At 36.2% G+C, this 20,076-nt stretch overlaps 1 pseudogene; it reads left to right on the forward strand.

The window, feature by feature from the left end:
• Positions 1-13,446: 13,446 nt before the first annotated feature.
• The window catches only part of LOC136329891 (alpha-N-acetylgalactosaminide alpha-2,6-sialyltransferase 2 pseudogene), a 63,046-nt pseudogene continuing 56,416 nt past the window's right edge, over positions 13,447-20,076 (forward strand).

The following is a 20,076-nucleotide window of genomic DNA, read 5'->3' on the forward strand; positions in this document are numbered from 1 at the left end:
TGACTGGTCAAAAGTGCACCATGATTTTACGGACACACTGTATTTCAAAGAGTCTTTTAAATACATTCACACATACACACACACATTGCAGTGAATGACACAGAGATAAAAAGTGTATATATGTGACTTCTGAGTTTTCTTTGAATTGGATTTAGAAGCAAGGAGATAGGACTAGCTTTACAGGCTTAGATTCATCTTAAATTAGATATAAGGGTGGAAATATTGTTAAATATCTCTGAATATTTATTTCTTCATTTTTAAAAATGGAGATATTAATTCTTGCCTTCATCACAGGATTATTTTAATAATCAACTGAGATGATAGAAAGTGTTTTATGAAAAGTAGAGTGCTATGCAAATCTAAGTCTAGCCTCATTAACATCATTTTCTTTCCTGTGGTGACCTTGAAATCTGGTCAAAACTCAACGAATCTCCAGCTTGAAAACCACTAACAATAGAACAACAAACTTTCAGGAACAGTCAATGGTTCCTTGACAGCAAAATATACTTACTGATTTTTCTATATATGGTTAGAAGACCAACTTCAAAATGTGCTTTATTAAAGTTCAAAAGGCACTCTCAAAGTTCAACAATTGGATTTTCACTGAATCTTGAAATAGGAGATTCTTTCCACATAGGCCACAAGTGTATATAATATATAATTTTCCGTGTATCTGTTATTGCAACAAAATGTTGTTACTAGGGCACCAGGAGTTTGATGTTTCCCTTTGATCTGGAGAAAGGAGAAACAGTCTCTGTGGGAGTCATGGGGGGAAGAAAATTTCTTCCCTGCTTCTGAAGAAGGTCAGACAACTGGCCAATTTTGCCAGAGCAGTCAAGCAGTTAGCTGAACTAATTGCTTCCCTGAAATGACTTTCTCTGACTGAATATACTAGCTGTTTGAATCTAGAGGGATGATCTCCTATTGCTTGCTTGGCCCAAAGCCACAGGCAACATAGTTAAAATAAAACAAAATAAAAACAATTAGAAAAGTGGTCTTAAGGTATGCACAGTGACTCGTTAAGCGGGTCCATCCTTTCTCTATGGACTTCCTTTCTTGCTCTGTTATGGTTGGTCCATCAAAAGGCCAAAATACTCTGATCTTTAATAAAAGATTCCCAAATAGGACTATACTGAATCATTAAAAAAAGATTTTTTTTCTCATTCAAATCAGTGGAAGGCCTTTCATTATAGCCTCTGCTTACTCTTCATGAGAAAATAAAAGTGAGATTAAAAAAAAAACCAAAATTACCAGATCATAAGGGGAAAAGAATGCCTCTTTTTTCTATTGGTGAGATTTGGTGAGTCAGGCTACGTAAGAAAGCATTCTTTCAAGGATACCCGTCTGGCAAGATTTTATTGATATTGACAGAACACGAGGCAATGAATGGTGCAAGATACTTACTTTTGGGAAATGGAGGTCATTCAGACTGCAATGTTTAAGGGAAGGCATGCAGGTGAAATAGCTTGAGAGACACAGGAAAGGATTGTCAAGACAGTTGCAAGCCTATCTTTTAGGCTCATGTCTTCAGTTCCTGATTGCATGCTGACTAGTGACTCCAATATTCCTACTCCGGTCCAGTTTTGTTTTCTGCACTCCAGATCAATACATCCATTTACTCATTTTATATCTCCACATGCAAATCTCAAAAGCATATTCAAGTCTACCTGCTCAAAACTGATAACCTTCTACTTAAAATGTCCTTTCTCAGTAACTGATACCATCATCTGACAAGGAACAAATCAGAAACTGAAAGATGGTTTTGAAACTTTTTCACTCTTCACCCATCACAGCTAATTTATTACTTTATTTTCTAAAAGGTTTTATTTTACTTAGAGCATTTTTAGGTTCACAGCAAAATTAAGGTTTTTTTTTTTTTTTCTTAAGTGAGAAGTGGAAAGGCAGAGAAAGAAACTCCCGCATGCACCCCGACCAGGATCCACCCAGTATGTCCCCTATGGGGCAATGCTCTGCCCAGCTGGGGCCATTGCTCCATTGCTTGGCAACTGAGGTATTTTAGCATGTGAGGCAAGGCCATGGAGCCATCCTTAGCATCCATGGCCAACTTGCTCCAACCGAGCCATGGCTACAGCAGGAGAAGAGAGAGATAGAGAGAGAAAAGGGAGAGGGGGTGAGGTGGAGAAGCAGATGGTCACTTCCTCTGTGTGCCCTGACTGGGAACTGAACCTGGGACAGGCACACACCAGGCTGACACTCTACCACTGAGCCAATAGGCCAGGGCCAAGAGGTTTCTAATATACTAGTATACGTCCTGGTTCCACACACACAGAGCTCCCTCATTATCAACATCCACCATCAGAGTGGTTATTTATAACAATGGATAAACCTGCATGGACACATCATTATCACCCAAACTCATTAGTTTATATTATGATTCATTCAGGGTGTTATATATTTTATAGGTTTGGATAGTGTAATGTATAATGAAAAGTATCCATCATTATAATATTATGAGGAGTATTTCTTTGTATTCAATCTATTCAACTCTATTGTCCCCCAACCACATACTGCAAACATTTATTTTTCTTCATAGTTTTGCTTTCTTCAGAATGTCATATAGTTGTAATCACACATTAAGTAGCCTTTTCAGATTGGCTTCTTTCACTTAATAACTGGCATTTAACTTTCTTCCGTGTTTTTTCATGGCTTTACAGCTCATTTCTTTCTAGTGCTGAACAATATTCCACTGCTTGGATGTAAAATTTATCTATTCACCTACTGAAGGACAGCTTGGTTGCATCCAAATTTTGACAATTATGAATAAAGCTGTTCTAATCATCTATGTGCAGATTTTTGTGTTGTGTTTTCAACTCCTTTGGGTAAAAACCAAGTAGTGGGATGGCTGGATCATATGATGAAGTATGCTTAGTTTTTTTGACAACCTCCAAGCTGTCTTCCAAAGTGACTGTACCATTTTGTATTACCATCAGCAATGACTGAGCATTCCTGTTGCTCCACATCCTCACCATGACTTGATACTGTTAGTTTTCTGAATTGTGTCCATTCTAATAGGGATGTAGTGGTATCTCATTGTTGTTTCCACTTGAACTTCACTAATGACCTATGACATGGAATATCTTTTTATATGCTTATTTATTATCTATATATCTTCTTTGGTGAAGCTTCTATTAAGGTTTTTGATATATTTTTAATCAGGTTGTCTGTTTTCTTATTGTTGATTTTAAGAGTTCTTAACATACTTTGAATAACAGCCCTTTTTCAGTTTATCTGCTTAATATAGGAACAAGATATGTTTTGATATATCTTCTTAACAGATGTTATTTGAAATTTTTTTCCAGTCTGTTGCTTATTTTCTCATTTTCTTGAAATTGTCTTTGCAGAGCAGATATTTTAATTAAGTCCAGATTATCATTATTTCTTTCATGGATTGTACCTTTTGTGTTTTATGTAACAAATCATTGTCATACCCAAAGTCATCTTAGGTTTTCTTCTAAGTTATCATCTAGGAGTTTGATAGCTTTGTATTTAACCTTTATGTATATAATGTATTTTGATTTAATTTTCACAAAGGTGTAAGTTCTGTTTTCAAAATATTTTTGTGCACATGGATATTCAGTTGTTCTGGCACCATCTGTTGGAAAGGCAATCTTTGCTTTGTTGTATTGCTTTTATTCTTTAACAAATACAGTTGCTTATATAGTATATACATATATACTTTTTAATTCTTTTTCTTTTCTAATTTCATTATCTAAAATATTCAGTATGGTTAGTAAAGAAGTTATAAAACATTCAAGCTTCTGACATATCATTTTCTTTTTAAAAAATGTATTTTAACATGTTTTTTGCAAGACAGATCTATTTGGCAACACATTATCTAAATTTTTGTCTGTCTGAGAAAACTTTTATTTCTCATTCATTTAAAAAGAATAATGTCATAGGAGACAGAATTCTAGTTCTTTATTCCTCTCATTTTAAATATTTCACTCTCTTCTTACTTGTGTGGTTTCTGAGAAGTCAGATGTAACTCTTTACCTTAGATTCTCTATAGGAAAGGTATCTTTCATCCGACATTTTTCTTCAGGATTTTTTTGTTTATCTTTGATATTCTGTAGTTTGAGAATGAAATGCTTAGATGCAGTTTTTCAGCATGTATTTATCTTGGTATTCCCTGAGCTTCCTTTACATTTTCTTTATCCATTCATCTATTAGTGAACACTTAGGTAGTTTCCATGTCTTGGCTATTGTAAATAATATTGCAAAGAACATGAGGATGAACATATCTCTCTGAGATAGTAATTTCATTTCCTTTTGATATATACGCAGAAGTACAATTGCTAGATCATGTGATAGATCTACAGTGTGTCTGTAAAGTCATGGTGCACTTTTGACCGGTCACAGGAAAGCAACAAAAGATGATAGAAATGTGAAATCTGCACTAAATAAAAGGAAAACTCTCCCAGTTTCATACCTATTCAGTGCAGTTCGATGCGGGCTCACACACAGATTTTTTAGGGCTCCTTAGGTAGCTATTCCATACAGCCTCTACAGACTCGTCACTGACTGTTGGCCTACCAGAACGGGGTTTCTCCACCAAACAGCCGGTTTCCTTCAACTGCTTATCCCATCGAGTAATGTTTTTCCTATGTGATGGCGCTTCGTTATAAATGTGCCAATATTCACGTTGCACTTTGGTCACAGATTTGAATTTAGTGAGCCACAGAACACACTGAACTTTCCTCTGTATCACCCACATCTCGACTGGCATGGCCATGGGCTGCTCCACTGTATACACGGTGTTACGTCATCATGTGCGCATGCGCACATGCTGCCACATTATCCTACAGAAATTGGGAGCGTTTTTCTTTAATTTGGGTGCAGATTTCACATTTCTATCATCTTTTGTTGATTTCCTGTGACCAGTCAAAAGTGCACCATGACTTTACGGATACACTGTAGTTTTAATTTTGTAAAGAACTTCATACTGCTTTGCATAGTGACTATACTAATTTACATTGCCACAAATAATACACAAGAGTTTTCTTTTCCCTACATCCTTGCTAATGCTTGTATCTTTTTTCACACACTCTCTCTCTTTTGTTAACAACCATTTTACCAGCTGTGAGATAGCATCTCATTATAGTGTTGACTTAGTGACACTGAGCGTTTTTTCCTGTTCTTGTTGGCTATTTGTATGTCTTCTTTGGAAAATTTCTAACCATGTATCCTGGCCATTTTTAAATCATTTTATTTATATTTTTCTCTTGAGGTATAGAAATTTCTTAATATTACAAATATTTTCACTCATTCCATATGGTTTTATTTATTGATGTATATATTTAACTTTTACTTAATGTTTGTTTTATATTTTGTGAGATATAAAGATATGAAATGTTTTAGATTATAGTGGACTTAGATAGATAAGAGGTATATAGCAAGCAATACAAGATGACATTTAATAAAAATAATGTGAGCGATATTTTTTAAAGATTTTATTTATTATTCATTTTAGAGAGGGGAGAAAGAGAGAGAGAGAGAGAGAGAGAGAGAGAAGGAGGAGGAGCAGGAAACATCAACTCTCATATGTGCCTTTACTGGGCAAGCACAAGGTTTTGAACTGGTGACCTCAGCATTCCAAGTTGATGCTTTATTTACTGCGGCACCACAGGCCAGGCGTAAGTGATTTATTAATACTATATTCAGATTAAAAACAAGATATCATATTCTGCTGGGTTAGAGAAGTTATTACAGACTAGGGCTAAAGAAGCTAAGAGAGTTTATGCACTGAAACCTGAATAATGGTTGTTTATCTTGTAACAAATTGCATAAATAACACCACCACCATTCAATTAGTCAAGCAAGGATAAAACCTGGGTATCAATCTTGACTTCTTCCTTTATTTATTTATTACCCACAGCAGAAAAATTTCTATAATTGTTATTTAGTGAGTAAGACCTGGGTGATTGTTTTAGACCTCAAAATATCTAGTTAACTTTTCCTCTTTTATTTTATTTATTTTTTGCTTTTGGACTTTTATTTCTAACCATTTAGTAACAATGGCATGGAGGACTTGTCAGCATGAGTTAGTCATGGGAATTACTTTGTCTATGTCAAAGCAAGTCTTAGGAATCTGTCAGGGCAGAGGACTTGCTCTCCCTGGGTCTGAGCTTCCACATCTATTAGGTGAGAGAGTAGGCTCAGTACTATCAATATACTACATGAGGCATCACTTGTCTTGTATTGCATGCATCATCTAGATGTGGCAGTCATAAAAAATGAAAGGTCAGTGGTATCTCTGGAACTGAGCAGCACAGAGTTCTAAATAATATCTAACATGCAACAGGCAAATGTCCTTTTGATTCACACCAAATAAGGGTCTGTATGAAAAACCACCAGCTTGAGTTTTGAAATGTATTTATTTTGCTTCTATATATGTTCTATTGACTTTATAAATTAAACAATTTAAGCTTGAGTTTTGAAATGTATTTATTTTGCTTCTATATATGTTCTATTGACTTTATAAATTAAATAATTTACTATGCAAAAGATAATCTGTGTTTGCAGAAAAAATACTGTAACCTTTATTCAATTGAACATAATGGTAGAGGTTTATGATTGTCAGTGGTTTGTGGTTTGTTCAAGGTAACCATTGCTATGTATTATCTCCACTGTTATTATTCTAGGTTGGAAGCAGATGAGTCATGATTCATGAGCAGTAAGAAAATATATGAACAGAGTTTACTGCTGTGATAAAATAAAACTAACCACACAGTTTATCTGACTTTTTATAGAATACATAATCTTTATTGTGTTGCACAGTAAACAGGCATAAATTGTAAACTGTTCACTTTAAGACTCATGATTAAAATTACTTTTACAAAGACAAATGACGTTTTTAGTTTTCTCAGTCTTCTTGTATCTTGAATTAACATCAGTGGAGTTCAGTAATCAAAGAATGGATTCAGAATGGGGTATCTACCACTACTTAAAAGCAAAATGATTAATTCTCTAAACTCATTATATCTATAGCTAGAAGAAGAAGAAATTGACTTTCCATGTTTCAGAAGAAAGGACAAGTTGTTTAGAATTTTTTTTTTACAAAGACAGAGAGAGAGTCAGAGAGGGATAGATAGGGACAGTTAGGAACGGAGAGAGATGAGAAGCATCAGTCATCAGTTTTTCATTGCAACACTTTAGTTGTTCATTGATTGCTTTCTCATATGTGCCTTGACTGCGGGCCTTCAGCAGACCAAGTAACCCCTTGCTTGAGCCAGCGACCTTGGGTTCAAGCTGGTGAGCTTTTGCTCAAACCAGATGATCCTGTGCTCAAGCTGGCGATCTCAGGGTCTCAAACCTGGGTCCTTCCGCATCCCAGTCCGACACTCTATACACTGTGCCACCACCTGGTCAGGCCAAAATTTTTTTAATAAAAAATTTGTAGAGGAGTAAATCTGAAGATTAAGTGTATCTATTACAACATAGAATAAAAATTAAAATGGTAATAATTGCATTTTTAATGTACTTGTTAAATGTCTAAGACATGATGATTTGGTAAATTAAAATGGTCCCCACTTGAAAGATCTTGGTTGGATATTAAAAAAAATAAACACTGTGTAATGGATGGACCTTCTTATGTTAAAAATATTTGCTGCCTTGCCCTGTGGGGAGTATACTTTTGACTCCCACTTACTTGGGATTTAGCAATGCAACTCAGTGCAAAAAGTATGAGGGAAATAATATCTGCCACATTGGAGCATAAACTTAGAAAACACTGTGAAGTTCTTTAATTTAAGAGGCATTGCCCTGCCCCGTGCCATCAATCTAGGCATTCATAGGTCAAAGAGCAATAATAACCACCATAGATGAAGAAATCCTTCCAGGACACAATTGCCTATTCAAACCAGGGTCAGTTAAGTTTTCTGTAAGTCTGAAATCAAAAGTTATTCAAAATTCCAAAGGTTACCCTCTCAGCAATGGCCTTGAAAATATAAATAATGGCATTATCTTTCCAGGCTAATGCCAGAGTAAAGGAAGAAAGAAAACAAACAATGGTTTTGTGTTCAGCTAACCTAAGAAGACTTGATCCAGTGTCTTAGGCAGAAGCAGTCTATATCAATGTCGCTACTTCTCTTTCTAGTCAATTTGATTTGCAGGTCTTCAACATTTGTACAAAATTAGGTATCATGTGAAGTCTTCTTTAACTGTGAGATGTGTTCCCCAGCCTCAATGCCTTCTAGATTTGTAGCAGTGTCAGTGGCCAGGAGCACTTGGTAAGGTCCATTTCAGCAGGATTCAGAGGTTGTCATCTTCTGATGATGCTTCCAGCATACCCAGTCAGCAGACTACAGGTTGTGACCAAAAGGATAATTTGAATTGAAGCCTGGAAAATCTCCCTTGAGTTCTTAATGATAGTTTTAAGTGTAAGACAGTAAAGACTTACAGTAGCTGATTACACTAGCACATGATAACAAGGGACCAGTAGAAGGTTATATACCAATAAACACTGGTCTACAAGTGACTATCTCATGTTAAGTCAAAACACATTGTCTTTTTTAAAAATATCTTTTATTTATTGATTTTAGAGAGAAAAGAATAATAGAGAGAGGGGGGAGACATCACTGTGTTGTTCCACTTCTTTATGCATTCATTGGTTGATTTTTATCTGTGCCCTGACCAAGGATCAAACCCACATCCTTGGAGTATTGTGAAGATACTCTAACCAACTTTGCTACCCAGCCTGGGACCAAAACACATTTTCTAATGGTGAGAGCATCAGCCTCGAGGCAGGGAAAGGTTTCAACCTATTTGGAGAACATCATATAACACTAAGAGCATGTTGAATACTCATACTAAGTGGTATTTGAATGAAGTCCAGTTGTAGGTGCTCAAAGGGGTTGGAGGGAGGAGGTCTGAGGCTCCTGAAGACAAAATAGGTTTTCTTAAATGCATTAAGGTAAGTAAAGCATAAACTAAAAATAAAGTTTGCAAGGAAGCTTGAAAAAAAATGATTCTCTTGAGTTTCCCATAGTCCTTGCTGTTCATTTAGTTTATAGACATCTTTTACTCATTTACATTTCTTTGATTCAGAAGACTGTTGCCATGTTACATGGATTTTAGAATAGAAAGATTTTGGAAGGGTCTATTTATTTTGCAGCAGCAGAACAGAATTCACTCAAATGTGCCATAATTCTTATAAATTCTATTGTTGCTGATTTGCATTAAAGTCAGCTACTTGGGCATTTCCCTGGCTAATGCTCAGGTTCAGTACTTTCGGTATGAACTTCAGTTTCATTGATAGCAATTTAAGAAAGTAATGGAATAGCAGTAAGAAGGTCATTTCCTTGTTGTCCTTTATTAGAAATCTAATTGAGAATTCATAAAAAATGAAATTGACAAGAATATTTGGTTATTTCTGTAACACTGAATAGTTTAAGATAATAACTAGAATTATTATAAGTGATAACATTATACCAGACCTTGTCATATTTTTAGGAATTTTATATAGTTTCTCTAGAATAACATATTAACACATGAAAAATAACCTAAGATGTTTTATCATCACTTATTTAATAATGCTTCTTACATAATTTAACATATCAAAAATAAATAATCAGTTTAATATCTCCCATTTTATAAGTAAAGAGAACAAATCTTTTGAAATGTTCTAGAGACTCTCTTACAAACTTCGAAGTTAGTCTGTGGTCAGACTTTATGTAGAATTTGATTCTTGGGAAGTGTGTCAAAAATATGAAAAGATTTTAAAGCACTTGACTAAATATGGTCACACATTATTATGAAACAATACTTAATTATCTATTTGACTAAAATGACATTAAAGATTATAAATACAAACACAGAAGGTTAGCACTTACTATTAAAAAGATTCAGTTTTGGCCCTGGCCGGTTGGCTCAGCGGTAGAGTGTCGGCCTGGCATGCGGGGGTCCCTGGTTCGATTCCCGGTCAGGGCACACAAGATAAGCGCCCATCTGCTTCTTCACCCCTCCCCCTCTCCTTCCTCTCTGTCTCTCTCTTCCCCTCGCGCAGCCGAGGATCCACTGGAGCAAAGTTGGCCCGGGCGCTGGGAATGGCTCTGTGGCCTCTGCCTCAGGCACTAGAATGGCTCTGGATGCAACAGAGCAACGCCCCAGAGGGGCAAAACATCGCCCCCTGGTGGGCATGCCGGGTAGATCCCGGTCGGGTCGGGTGCATGCGGGAGTCTGTCTGACTGCCTCCCCATTTCCAGCTTCGGAAAAATGAAAAAAAAAAAAAAAGATTCAGTTTTTTAAAAGTAATCAAAGGCAACATAAAACAGAAAATTATTTGATAAAACACAGACTATTGGCCCTGGCCAGTTGGCTCAGTAGTAGAGCATCACCCAAAGTGTGGATGTCCTGGGTTTGATATCTGGTCAGGACACACAGGAAAAATGACCATCTGCTTCTCCACCTCGCCTCCCCCTCTCTGTCTTTCTCTCTCTTCTTCTCCTGCAGCCATGGCTTGACTGGTTTGAGCAATTTGGTCCTGGTACTGAAGATGTCTCCATGGCTTCCACCTCAGGTGCTAAAAAATGGCCCAGTTGCTGAGCAGCAGAGAAAAGGCCTCAGATAGGCAGAGCATTTCCCAGAAGGGGTCTTGCTGGGTGGATCCAGATTGGGTAATAAATGAGAGTCTGTCTCTCTGACTCCCCTCCTCTCACTAAATAAAATAAATAAATAAATACAGAATATTTGTTTTATTGGAAGTATTGGAAGATTGCTTGAAAAGAAAAACCTTTTACAATTTGTTATAAAGATAAGAGCAGTGGTCCAAAAAAACATTTTTCCATTTAGTAGAAAAAAGAAAAATTCTGGTTTTACTTAAGTACACCTTTGAAATTAAAGCTTAAATTGAAAAAAAAAAACCCTTATAATAATAATTGAATTTTCAGCTTTTAATTACATAAGGCAAAAGTCTTTCTCAAATGTACTCTCTGTTTTCAACTTTTTGTATATATTTAGTTTGTCCTTCATTATCAGAAGTTCTAGTTTAGGCAAAATGACTCTCATTCCTTTAACAAAAATGCATCTTCTTTTATTATCACTTTTCTTAGCCAAAATCACATCTTACTTTTTGCATAAAGTTACCCCATTGTTATTTCTAATAGCTTCAATTATATTTATTAGATTTTTATCAATCTTTCTGTAACCTTTATTTCTAGTAAAAACTTAGGAGTAAACAATTTTGAACATCTTTTACATTAGCATTCTGTGTCTTAAAAATTTTATAAACCTTTTTAAAAATTTTTTATTAATTTTAATTTATTGTGTTAACATGGATTCAAGTGTCCCACTCAATATAACTCCCTCATCCATCCTCTTGTCCCCACTACCCCACCCTTTGCCCTCTTCCCCCAAACTCCCTCACCCCTTCCCTCTGAGATTTGCTTTCCTATTATCTGTATCTATGTGTTATAAATACTTTTTATAAGTTATAGAAGCATGCTTTTTCATAGAAACTTTCTGAGTGTGGCATAAAACATGTGTAGTAATAGACCTAAATTTATGTTCAGGTTTTTTTGCAAGAATAAACCAAAAGCAGATAAACCTATGTTCAGTAATTATGTTTCTATGTCTTTTTTATTTGGAAATGACTTAGACTTTTAATACATTTTCATAATTTAACTTAATGAAATCTTAAGTTATTGGACATCTATTAACTTACTTGCTCTTAACAATTATATTTAGACTAGCTGTACCTGACCACGCATTGCTGTGGCTCAGTCTGGTTAAAAGGAAAAGAAAGAAAAGAGAAAGGACATGTTTCTAATGTTTAATTTCACAGTGCTTGTGGGTATACAATATTTTTTTTGTTCCATTGTCTGTGCAGATATAGAGATTGTCTGGTTTGCCGAGTGTAGAACATGCAACATATAATTGTCATGTGAGAAACAATCCGTGTGTAGATCTAAAGTGCACAATTCTAAAGATTGGCCCTGAGCTTTGTTGATGGTGATTGCAAATGCCAATAAAATTGGAAACTGCAATCTCTTAAATTGAAATGGCATATCTGTTGGAATCGTAGGAATGCGAGGAATGAGGACATCTTCACCTTTGAAAGGTCCTGTCAAGATGGTTGCTTCTACTACATTGCTTATTTTTTTTTTTTACAGTGCACAGACCCAAACACTTCATGTTTTACCATGAAATCCATCAGCGAGTTCAGCTTCTGTCTGAAAACACGTGCTGTGATGTCATGCCTATCCACTGGTGATTGGCCAGGAAGTAAGAGCTGTTGTATATGGTCCCAAGCTGGATTGCATGTGAATGTAATGAATAGGTCCGGACTCCCCTAGTGACAAACATATGCAATTGCATCTTGAGCAGACTCATGCATATGACATGGACTGCCTGTATATGATGATGGCAAAATCGTTAGTCTTCCAACGTTAGTTGTATTACCGTCATTTACAACTGCATCTTGCAAATGAATATATTCTTCAGAGCGAAGCTTGGTCTGATTTAAATGGATAAATATCAAACGTTCTGTTTCAAATTTTGCATACATATCTACAATGTATTGGTGAAACAATTGACAGCATTTCAAAATGTGATTGTCTTCATTCTCTCAAATCATTAATCGGTATGAATAATAGTTCATAGCGCTGCATTTCATATTTATTTCTTTGCCACTGACTGAATTTATCATCATAGCATTGAAGTGATATCCATAGTTACCATCCCAAAAAGTGATTGGATATTGCAGGGCATTGTAGCATTGATGAGTTTCTGCAACTTTTGTCAATTGATTGTTTCTCCAATGATGAACAATAGTCTAGGTTGGAATTGATCTCCAACTATAACAATTGCCACTTCGTCTATAGTTGGAGCATTGAATCTTCGCACATGTTCTCCAGCAGCCATTTTGTCAGCATGAATAACAATCTTGTGTGTATCAGATGGCATCATGTCAATTGCTGTTTTGAACAAATGCACTAAATTTTTTTTTTTTTCGTGAAGAAGGTCTTACAGTTGGGAAACAATGGACCTTTTTATGCTGGTAGAAATTCTGCAGCATGCATTCAATTCATCATTACCATCACCAATGAAATACATTTGTAGGAATTTATGTTGACCATCTGGGAATGGAAGCAGGGATTTATGATAAATTTGTCCTTTCACTTTGAAAGTTGGCATAAATTGAGCTGTTACCATTTCTGTGCCGAATGAACAACGTCATTTGGAAGCATGAATTCTATTTTCTGATGTTAGATAGGATATACTTTGATTTGGTGCTATATCTGGCAAGCAAAGTTTTTAATGGCTTTGGCGGTTCTCCAAGTTGAGGCGGTTTAATTTTTCTGGAGGCTCAACACATTCCTTTTGTTTCTCCATTAAATTTCAGAGCCTTGCAATAAGGACACACTTCAGTCATAGTGCCAATGAGAACATGCCAGCTTAAATTATAATCATCAGCTGGGTTATACCGGAATGCAAGGCAATTGTAATCGCATAATTGCTGAGCATGGAGTTGTGTTTGATGCTAATCTGCTGTTTCTTGTTGATGTCTTTCAGCTACTCTCAGCCTGTCGCATTCACTCTGTTGCAAACAAAGCAGATCTGAAGCTGCAGAATGCGATCACCGTGCTTGCAAACGTGCATCCTCAAGTCTGGCTGCATGTAAATAGATTGTAAATTGGAAATATTGAAATGGAATTGTAAAATATTTAGTATAGTGTGTGTTGCTTTTACGTTCAACAGATGCACTGTTTTCTTTTAAAAAAGCATGTTTTTACCTGTCACAGATATGACATCTATATTTATGAATATTAGGTATATAAAAAAGTGTATATATTTGAATGCAACATTGCTTCAAAATTTCAAAGCAATCGATGAAGAACTTTCAGAGATTTAAGATTTTGAACAAACAAACATTTACATTTTTATTTATATAGATTACTTAGGAAAATTTCATGAGACATTAGATGAAGTCAGTTATTATCTTAAGCTATTTTGTCTGTTGACAAATTTTGTAATAGAGGTAACATAAACTTATTTGACCCTTGATAAATCTAAGTAGAAAAAGAATTGTTTATCTGCATTATATTCAATGTTCATAACTTCAGAGATATGTCTGTTTTAATTAAGCTAATATACTTAAACTAGATTTTATTTATTAATGATTACCTCAGACCATGTGAATAAATATATAAATTAGTTTGTTTTTAAACAATCAAATACAGCTCTTTTGAAGTTAATTTTAGCAATACCATCCTGAGGTAGAAGAATATCACACACTTACAATATACATATATAGATGCCTAGAGACAAATGAAAATAAAGATTTTTTAGTAACAAATATTTGTGAAGACACTTAAGATTTTTTATTTGCCCAATTTCTAAATGCTGTGTCTTTTTTTCTTTTCTCTTTCTCTTCTTCTTTTATAAAGAGAAATATTTGCATTTTAGAGATTGAATCTTAGGTCCTAGAGAGTAGAAAATCTACATTTATTCAAAAATGTATTCAAGTATTCTCCAAGATGGAACTTTTTTGGACATATTTTCAGGACAATTCTGTTTCTAATGTTCAAAAACATATAAGTATTTTGAAAAAATTAGGGAGGTTTGGGATTAGAAAGAAAAAAACTAGACACATCCTCTCATCTATAGGTGAACATCATATTCTGGAATCTTTCTTTCCCTCTGGGTGCATTTGGCTTAAAAGAGAAGGCCTAGAAAAATTTTCATTAGAGCTCTGATCGAGTTGCTAAGTTGATTAGAGTGTCATCCTAACACGCCAAGGTTGTGGGTTTGATCCCTACCAGAATCAACAAATGAATGCTTAAGTAAGTGGAACAACAAATTGATGGTTCTCTCTCTCTCTTTCCCTTCTCTCTAAAATCAATAAATAGAAAATACATTTTTTAAAATTCTTATCAGGTGATGAATATGAGCTTTCAATTTGGCTAAATTTCAGATCATGAGGTTATTAAATCCGTTCAGATATCTTAATTAGGTTTCAACTGGAATAAAGAGTATTTTATTTCAGGCAATATTGGACAATCCCACTAATTTTAATTCCAGTTTCCCCTGACTGTTGATGGCAATAATGTAGCAGTTTGCTAAAAAAATCTTCCTAGTTTTGTCAACTTTGGGACAGGTCCACACAAAGCATTTAGGTTGATGTTGAAGAGTTTGCTTAGGGTCTTTGAGGACAATCTTTTTTTTAGTGTCCCAGTTGATTACAATTGAAACATCAATTTCTGGGCCAGTGTTTTTGATGATATTCTTTCAGGAGGGCATCATGGGGAAGCCCTACATGTTATTTGGGGTCTCTAGCCCTGAAGCCATTGCAGCGATAAAGCTATTAGCTTGGTAGACTTATTATGTTTATGATCTCACTCCAGAGTCTTTTCAAATTTGTCAGTTGTAGTCCTGAGTTTAGACAAGCTTGGAAAAGATCAGCTTTTATTTTGTGAGTCCTTTCTGACCTAGGATCTCAAACATCATCCTTAGGTTTGGCCATCTTGCCTCCTGCATCCATTTCTGGGTTCCCCCTATCTTAGCAACATGTGTACAAGCTGATAAGTTTTTTTCCTAAAAACTTTTTGGGGTTCTTTTAAGGTTTAAAAAATTCTTTAACAATAGCTCTATTTCAGTCTTTGACTAAGGCGTAAAGAACATTTAAGGAAGTTCATGTACAACCTCAGGCAGCTTTATTTTAAATGGTAACTTTTGAATATTCTCTTCAGAATGAAAAAGCAGTTTAGAAAGAGAATTACTTTAATGAATACTCAAATAGAGGATGATCGAGAGGAGCAACAGGAGTTATGTCAGTCTTATATTATATATATATATATATATATATATTATTGTCTTTTGTTTTAGATACATCCTGTCTCTTTAATTTTTTATTAGCCTTTTGCAGTAAAACTACTTTGAAATTTTAAAATATTTTAGAAACCTCTGTGGAATTGGAACATTTTTCATAATGGCCATTGCAGTTCTTGGCAATTTATTATAAAATGTGGCCATTTTACTCAGTATCTACAGCTTCTGAGACCAGTTCTTAGACAGAAAATAAGCAGGTGTGCTGGAAGATGCTGCACTCAGCTCTCTGGGAACAAAGGATTCCATTTCTTTAGCTAGGCCTTTGATTCTTACAGCCAAACTAACATATAAACTCTCTGGCTTTCAATATTTTCTGTTAGCAATATCCTTTACCTTGTGTGCACATTAACAGAAACCAAAGAAATGCAACTGTGGACACCAGCAGTAATCAGGGAACTAGAGTTGGAGGGCAGGATTGAAGGAGCAGACTCCCAAAATGAGGACTGTGGACTGACTCTAAACAGAAGGAGAAGTGTAGCTGCTGCCAGCTGTTTCCAACATGGAATCAGGGGAAATATTTCAAATAAATGAAGAGCTACAGCATAAACTGTCCCTGTCAGCAGCTCCCAACAGGGACAAAACCAAGAACTGGGGTTTCAACATTACTGCAGATTAGCCAATATAGACCCCATGTGCACCACCAGCTATTGCCAGTGTGATCTTAGCCAGCAAACCACAGTATGTCAAGACCATGAGCTGGAATTAGGGAAGGGATTCCAACATGCAATTGCAAACTGAACCAAAGGCTAGGGACTTTGGATTTCAGAACCATCAGCTAGCTTCAACCTGACCCACTAATTCTTAGTGTGTACAGCCAATTAGATTGGGAACTCAAACACAAAGAGAGAGTACAGCTCAAACCGAGAAGGACTTACCGATGGTCCTGGGGAACAATGAAAAAGACAGTGACCTCAAAATGGGGTTCGTGGGCACCATGTCTATGTTGCTCACTGTCCCTGAATGCTGTCAGAAGTTTGCTTCTGTCCTGACACTGCCACTACTCTGATAAAGAACAAATCTCAACTGAGTAAATCTGAAGAAATATCTGGTTTTATTAAGTAATTCATAAATCAGGCCACATGACATCTCTCAAGTAGAAGGATGTTCTAAGGGGATGTACAAAATGGAAGGTTTTTCTAGAAAGAAGGGTGAGGTGAGACAGGAGACTTATTAGTCAAAGAAAAATAAAATAGTATTTGTGGACTGAAATCCCTTTTAGGTGAAAGAAAATGGCCAGGGTTTAATCATGCAGACTGCCTGTTCTCCCTTAGGCAGATGGAAAGGGCTCATGTGACAGATTAACATACTGTTATTTCACCAGAAAATTCCAGACTGCTTGATTAAGATGTTTCTGGGATAAATTGAAAATGCAATTAAATTAGATATTAAATCTAGGTTTGGTATTTAAGCCCCCCTCCTTTTTTAACATATATTAAACCCAGAATGACAGTCAAATTCCCATGGGCCACCTGGGTGTTATAAATGAGGAAAGTGTCTGGGACAAGCAAGTAAAGCTGGTGGTATTGGCCACTGGAGCACCTAGAGGCTCACCCATCTCTGAGTGTGACCAGCACACACCTGTGGACTTACACTGCTGTGAATATTGACACCTCTCTATCACACTGCACTATAGCTTCAGTGTAGCCAGATTTCATTTTTCACAAGCAGCCAGGAGTGTGGACTTCTATGTGAAATCCCAGAACTCTTCATGCTCTATTACCCTGTCATATCCTCAGGCTCGCCTGTTCTTCTGCTACATTGACCTGTCCCTCTTCTCTCCTTGGCTGAGTTTAGTATGTCCCTCAAGAGTCCCCTCCAATGTTATCCCCTTTGTGAAGTTACTTTTACATCCTGAGGGGTTTTATTCTACCTCTCTATGCTGGCATTACCACATCGTCTTACAATTTTAAAGCTAGGAGCTGCAGTAGGTGTGCTCTGCACAGCCCGGAGGGCTGTCACACACATAGGTTCGTAGGGAAAATGCGCCCCCTGGCATTGTGCACTGAAGCTTCCCCAAGGCAACAATGGCCTTGTATTTGTTCCAATGCGAGGACAGCCTTTGAACAGAAAAGTGTGTAATGTGCAATGAGCAAGTGCTTGCATGTCTGTGTGGGGCTTGATTCCTCAAAAGAGGAAAATGGTTAGTTCATTGTCCATTCCTGCAATAAAGAGACAACTGAGAGGAATCAAGTTTCTTTGCAGACTTAATAACATTTGAGGTTAGTTTCACATAAAAATCACATTTGGAAAATATTCTAAAAAATTATTTAAAAAATGTCTAATTCTCTAACTTCAGATATGCTTTTGCATTCTTTTCTCTAAGTAAGTACTACCAATACATTTTTGAACAAATCACACACACACAAAACACACACACACACACACACACACACACACATGGAGATAGGTGGTCTTCATGTGTGTCTGGCAGCTGTAGTCTTTTAGCCAGGATGCACGTTAAAGCATTGTTCTACAAGAAGTAAATCTGGAGAGGAAAAAAAAGAAGAAAAGACCTGGCCAACTGGCTCAGTGATAGAATGTCAGCCCGGTTTGTGGAAGTTCTGATTCAATTCCAGAACCAGGGCACACAGGAGAAGCGCCCATCTGCTTCTCCACCCTTCCCTCTCTCCTTTCTCTCTGTCTCTCTCTTCCCCTCCTGCAGCCAAGGCTCCACTGGAGCAAAGTTGGCCCAAGCACTGAGGATGGTTCTATGGCCTCCGCCTCCAGTGCTAGAATGGCTCCAGTTGCAATGGAGCAATGCCCAGATGGACAGAGCATTGCCCCTTTGTGGGCTTGCTGGGTGGATCCCAATCTTACACATGTGAAAGTCTATCTCTCTGCCTCTCTAATTCTCACTTTAGAAAATTATAAAAAAAAAAAAAGAAAGAAAGAAAAAAAAGGAAGCACAGTGCTGGAACATGCTGTAAATTCATGGCTTCTACACCAAGAAAAGTTTCTAAATGGCAAGGGATGTTAGAAAGGATATCTTGTAGAGGGTGAAAGGCAGAAACCATGAGTCAAACCAAAACACAAGGCTAATGTGTTCCAAAAGGAAAATTTATTTTAAAAGCACCTGGGTGCAAGCTGGCTGAGACCAGCAAAGGGTGTCTGTCGGCAGAGCTGTGAGAGAGAGAGAGAGAGAGAGAGAGTATTGGATATGGGGGCTGCTGCAGGCATACTGGGGTTTGTAACCTTGGTTACAAGACTGTCTCTCTTTCCCAACCTTCAGGTTCCTAATGATGGCCTTATCCCAAGGAAATACTCAGAACCTTCCTAAGGTGGAAGGAGTTGCTTAAGAGAAGAGGGAAGTTAGGTGAGGAAGATGCTTAATGAAGAAGTTGCCCCAGTGGAAGGTTGGGTGAGGGGAATTTGAGTTTAAAGGGTCTTTGATTTAAAGAAGCTCTGAACCAAAACCTAACTGAGAGAAAGGACAGGAGTCCATACATTTTTCTGAATTAATAGAAAAACTTGATTGACACAACAACCACATAAAGCAGTGGTTCTCAAACTTTTTGAAATTGGGGTGCATTTAAAATCCTACAAATAATTGTAGGCACACTATATACAAATTTCTGAGAAATATGTTATAATAATTAAGTCAAATATTAAAGAAAAAAAGTACAAGTATGCTTTTATGATAATTTAACAAAATAAATACAACAAAAATTAAATTTATTCTGACATTAGAAAACATCCTTATGTTATATTTTTTGAGTTATGCTTTTTGAATTCATAAAAAAGAGGGGTTAAATATTAAAAATGACAAAACATTATCTTTTTATATATATAGATACATTCTTAGTAAGATTTAGTAAATTTGGCAGGTCCTGGCATGAATGTGTTAAGTTTTTTCATTCTTATGTTTGTGAGAGACATGAGCCTGATGTGTCCTAGTGATTTCTTCAATGTTAGACATATATTTGAAAGACAAACTCTCATTTCCTCACCAATACATTGGAGAATTCCTCTCTTTTTACTTGTAATTGTGTTGAGGGTAGAAAATCCTAATTCACATAAATAGGATGTTGAAAATTGTAGTAAAAGTTTCAAAGCTTTTTAGATATTGCCACATATTCTTCTTTTATAGAAATCCAAAAGGCTTCAAGAGACAATTCCTCATGTTTAATCATCAATCCACAATCAGTGGATATAGCTGCCAGTTATTCTTCTTCTGTTAATGTTAAACCAAAATCACTTGAAGCTTCCATGAATGGGTTTCTAATCCAATCG

The sequence above is a fragment of the Saccopteryx bilineata genome, chromosome 3 (assembly GCF_036850765.1).
Source record: "Saccopteryx bilineata isolate mSacBil1 chromosome 3, mSacBil1_pri_phased_curated, whole genome shotgun sequence".
In the NCBI taxonomy this organism is placed as follows: domain Eukaryota; kingdom Metazoa; phylum Chordata; class Mammalia; order Chiroptera; family Emballonuridae; genus Saccopteryx; species Saccopteryx bilineata.